This window comes from Macrobrachium rosenbergii, chromosome 21 (genome assembly GCF_040412425.1).
Source record: "Macrobrachium rosenbergii isolate ZJJX-2024 chromosome 21, ASM4041242v1, whole genome shotgun sequence".
NCBI lineage: Eukaryota > Metazoa > Arthropoda > Malacostraca > Decapoda > Palaemonidae > Macrobrachium > Macrobrachium rosenbergii.
Genome location: NC_089761.1, coordinates 33,738,144 through 33,743,143, shown reverse-complemented (window position 1 = coordinate 33,743,143; position 5,000 = coordinate 33,738,144). Strand labels below are relative to the sequence as shown.

General features: G+C 37.9%; 1 long non-coding RNA gene across 1 annotated transcript in view; it reads right to left on the bottom strand.

The window, feature by feature from the left end:
* Positions 1-5,000, bottom strand: part of LOC136849888 (uncharacterized) — a 130,903-nt gene that overhangs the window by 67,463 nt on the left and 58,440 nt on the right. The window contains exon 2 of the long non-coding RNA XR_010856457.1: positions 397-456. This is a non-coding gene — a long non-coding RNA (uncharacterized lncRNA). The remainder of the gene's footprint in view (positions 1-396; positions 457-5,000) is intronic.

Sequence of the window (5,000 nt, the reverse complement as noted above, 5' to 3'; positions counted from 1 at the left end):
CCTGTAGGAGGGTAGCGCCGTCATTGCACTTCAGGCGGTGCACTGCAGGCATTACTTAAGGTTCTTTGCAGCGCCTCTCCTATAGGCCCTAGCTGCAACCCCTTTCATTCCCTTTACTGTACCTCCGTTCATATTCTCCTTCCATCTTATATTCCTCAACCCTCTCCTAGCAATCATTTCTTGGTGCAGTTGCGAGGTTTTCCTCCTGGTACACCTTTTGGAAAACTTTTTTTTACTCTGAATTTCCTTTTCAGCGCCGCATGACCTATTAGGTCCCAGCGATTGGCCTTTGGCCTAAGTTTTATATTCCGTTCCATGTCAATAATATGACTTCATGAACTGAAATTAAATTTATTTTCTTTCAAGGACAAGAAACGGACTGGTGAATGAACTTACCTTTCTGTACCTCTTGGACGAACGATTCGCTTCCCACGTCACTGGGAAGGTGATGACAATCTGCAGAAGAAATAAGATAATTCAGGATGATACAAGAATTATAAATGGAATGTAATAAAATTTAGGCCGAAGGCCAGCACTGGGACCTGTAAGGTCATTCAGCGCTGAAACGGAAATTGACAGTAAAAAGGTTTGAAAGGTGTAACAGGAGGAAAGGCTCGCAGCTGCACTGTGAAACACCAGTTAGGAGAGTGTTGAGGAAATTAAGATTGAAGAAAGAGAATATGAAAGGAGGCACAGTAAAAGAAATATCTGAATTAAAGAATGTACTTTCGATAAGGCAATAATTTTTACTTAATCTCTCTCTCTCTCTCTCAATGCTTTTAATAATATCTGAATCAAAGAATGTACTTTCCACAAGACATTACTTCTTACATAACCCGGTTAAGATTTAGCATTGTGTGTTTAAGTCCGCATGCATAACTAAAAATATTAACTAAAATATATAAACAAGTAAAAAATGCACCGAAGTTTCTTCGGCGCAATCGAGTTTTCTGTACAGCCGCTACGGCGTATAATCAAGGCCACCGAAAATAGATCTATCTTTCGTTGGCCGCGGCCCATGAAACTTTAACCACGGCCTATCCTATATCGTTCCCAGAAGCACGATTATGGCAGACTTTAACTTTAAATAAAATAAAAACTAACGAGGCTAGAGGGCTGCAATTTGGTATGCTTGACGATTGGAGGGTGGATGATCAACATACCAATTTGCAGCCCTCTAGCCTCGGTAGTTTTTAAGATCTGAGGGCGGACAGAAAAAGTGCGGACAGAAAAAAGTGCGGACGGACAGACAAACCCGGCACGATAGTTTTCTTTTCCCGAAAACTAAAAATCGAGAAAAACACGTAACATCAGATTCCTGAATTCAAGTTTACCCAACCTTGCTCCGAAGGGAATCTTTAGCTAGAACCTCTTCCAAAAACGCGAAGGGCACTTGAGGGAGCCATCTCACCTGTCAGAGAAAAAGGGGGAGGGGGGGTAAAGGATCCCTCTCCTGACCTAAGGACCTCCTACCAGGGACCAGGACCCCTTGTCGAAATCTGGAAATCTCATAAAAGGCGTCGGCTTGACCTAAGTAAAAACGTTCTGATTGTGCTGGTGGCTCCCCAGCGTGCGGTTTTGTCCCTTCAACTTGAAACGTTAGAAAAGTTCCCTTTCTCTTTCTGAGTGGTTAAGGGGAGGGGGAGGGAAGGAGAAAGGGGGTAATAAACGGCCCCCAGGATGGAGAGCCAGGCAGGACTGACCAGGGAGTGATAACCTGTAGAAGGGAAGTGTCCCAGAGTTTTTAGAAGCAAAATATCTGTAACATTCGATTCGCAGGTTCTTGTTGATGCTTCCGGAGGTGAGACAAAATTGTAATCTATGTTCTTAAGAATATTCCGTATTCTCGAGAGTATTCTGTATTTTCGAGACTATTCTGTATTCTGAAGAATATTCTGTTTTCTTGAGAGTATTCTGTATTCTCGAGAGTATTCTGTGTTCTTGAGAGTATTCTGTATTCTCGAGAGTCTTCTGTATTCTTAAGTATATTCTGTATTCTTGAGAGTATTCTGTATTATCAAGAGTACCCTGTATTCTCGGAGTGTATCCTATAGTTTTGAGAGTATTCTGTATTCTTGGGAGTGTTTTGCAGTCTTTATAAAATATTCTGTATTCTCGAGACTATTTTGTATTCTTCAGAGTATTATGTATTCTTGGGAGTATTCTGTAGTCTTAGGAATATTCTGTAATCTTAGGAATATTCTGTAATCTTAGGAATATTCTGTATTCTTAGGAATACTCTGTAGTCTTAGGAATATTCAGTATTCTTAAGAGTTTCAAGCATTCCTGAGAGTGTTCCGTATTCCTTAGAGTATTCAGTATTCCCAAGTTATTCCGTATTCTTGAGAGTATTCCGTATTCTTAAAGAGTATCGTCAGACTGACTCACTTCTTTCTTAATTGGAAAATGATCCTAAAAGTAACTTCATAGGTGCTATATATATATATATATATATATATATATATATATATATATATATATATATATATATAATACAAACATTTACCACAAACATCAATGTTAGAGCCTTGCTTATACCAAGGGAACATTTATCTCCAAAGTGACCAACTGTAATACGCTGTAATTCCCCTCGCGGTCCGAAATTGTGAAATGCTGAAATTCTGATGTCTATATTAAACGGTTAAACCGGGAAAGGGGAAGTAAACAAAAGAACAACGATAATGACTTCAAAATGGCCTCCATATGTCATAGGTGAATATGAAGCAGTTTCTGGAGGTTAGGAATTCGTTCTCTCTCTCTCTCTCTCTCTCTCTCTCTCTCTCTCTCTCTCTCTCTCTCTCACACACACACATATATATATACAAATATATAATATAATATTATATATATAATATATATAATGTAAATATATAATATATATATATATATATATATATATATATATATATATATATATATATATATACACACACATTTTTCTGTTCCGCCTGCTTCTGCTGTTACTCCTGCTGTACGGCAGCATCCTGAGATGCTGGCAAAACAATTACTCACAATTCCAGCACTAAGACAGAGAGAGAGAGAGAGAGAGAGAGAGAGAAGAAAGAGAGAGAAGAGAGAAGAGAGGAGGCCTCCTCCTAAGATGCTGGCAAAACAATTACTCATAATTCCGGCACTAAGACAAGAGAGAGAGAGAGAGAGAGAGAGAGAGAGAGAGAGAGAGAGAGAAAGTAGAATCCCCCTCTTCAGAATGCGTCATCAGTACAAACACCGCGACCCTAAATGACGAGCTTGTTTCCTCATTTCCAGACAGGTCCAGCCATTTGTCCTGGAACAAGCCACAATCACCGGGGCCAAGACGTTCCCCCCTCCCCGGCTTCTCTCTCTCTCTCTCTTTCTCTCTTTTAGCTGGATGACGCTGCAGAGAGAGAGAGAGAGAGAGAGAGAGAGAGAGAGAGAGAGAGAGAGAGAGAGAGAGAGAGAGAGAGAGAGGAAGGCCAGAGCCTAAGATGTTTGTATAACAGTTACTCATAATTCTAGCACTAAGACAGAGAGAGAGAGAGAGAGAGAGAGAGAGAGATTCTCAAGACTAGTGTTCTCGTGCTTTCACAAATCTCTCTCTCCCTTTTAGCTGGATTACGGTGCACACACACACACAGAGAGAGAGAGAGAGAGAGAGAGAGAGAGAGAGAGAGAGATCATTGCCTGTATAAGAGAGAGATTTTTCGGAGAGCGCAAGAACGCTAGCGTTAAGAATCCTAAAGCGAGATAGAGTGAGCGAAAGTGAAGGGAGAGAGAGAGAGAGAGAGAGAGAGAGAGAGAGAGAGATTAATGTTTATGAACGGGTTTTGTCTTTTTAGAGTCTACACGCAAAAGCGTAATTGTTGCCAAGAGAATCTAGGCTTTGAAAATATACACACACACAAACACAATAGAAAATATGGGAGAACATAAAAAAAAAATATTAGAAAACATTAAAAAATATTAGAAAATACTGAAGAAAATACTGGAAAATATTGAAGAAAATACCGGAAAATATTAAGGCAAATTTGAGTAAACTTTGTAAATATTAAAAAAAGGGAAAATAATAAAGAAAATATTAAAGAAAATGAGAAATTACTAACGAAAATTTGAGTAAATATTAAAGAAAATATGGCATAATATTAAAGAAAACGTGGGAAAATTTTAAGAAAATATAGGAAAATATTAAAGAAAATATGGGAAAGTATTAAGGAAAGTATGGGAAAATTATAAAGAAAACATGGGAAAATGTAAAAGACAAATTGGGAAAATATTAAAGAAAATGTAAGAAAATATTAAAGGAAATTTGGTAAAATATTAAAAACAAGCTTAGGAAATATTAAAGAAAATATAAGAAAATATTATTAAAGAAAACGTGTGGAAATATTAAAAGAAAATAAGACATTAAAGAGAGTACAGAAAGCTATTAAAGCAAATATGAGAAAATAAAGAAAATAAGAGAACACATTAAAGAATGTATAGAAAGATATTAAAGAAAATATGAGAAAGAAAATAAGGGAACATATTAAAGAAAGTATGGAAGATATTAAAGAAAATATGAGAAATAAAGAAAATGAAAACATTTAAGAAAATATTAAAGAACTATAAGAAAATATTAGAGAAAAAGTGGTGCAATATTAAAGAAAATATGAAAGAAAACGTGAGAAAATGTGAGAGAGACCGAGACCACCTCATTTGCACCGGAAAACGCCCAGCGTCGAATCACGTGCTCTTAATAATAATCGCCTACTCGCCCGCGAGCGCGCATCGACTTCACGCTCTTGCCCGCGTATTAAAAGGGCTGATAACAGCGTATATCATCAACAGCTGTCACGAATAGACAAGGGAGAAAGAGAGGGAGAGGGAGACACCTCTCTCTCTCTCTCTCTCTCTCTCTCTCTCTCTCTCTCTCTCTCTCTCTGTCTTACACAAATTTTTGCCCAAGCATTTCATCAATAAAGTCTCTCTCTCCCTCTCATGCATTTTTGCACCGGCATATAATCAGTAATACATCTTCTTTC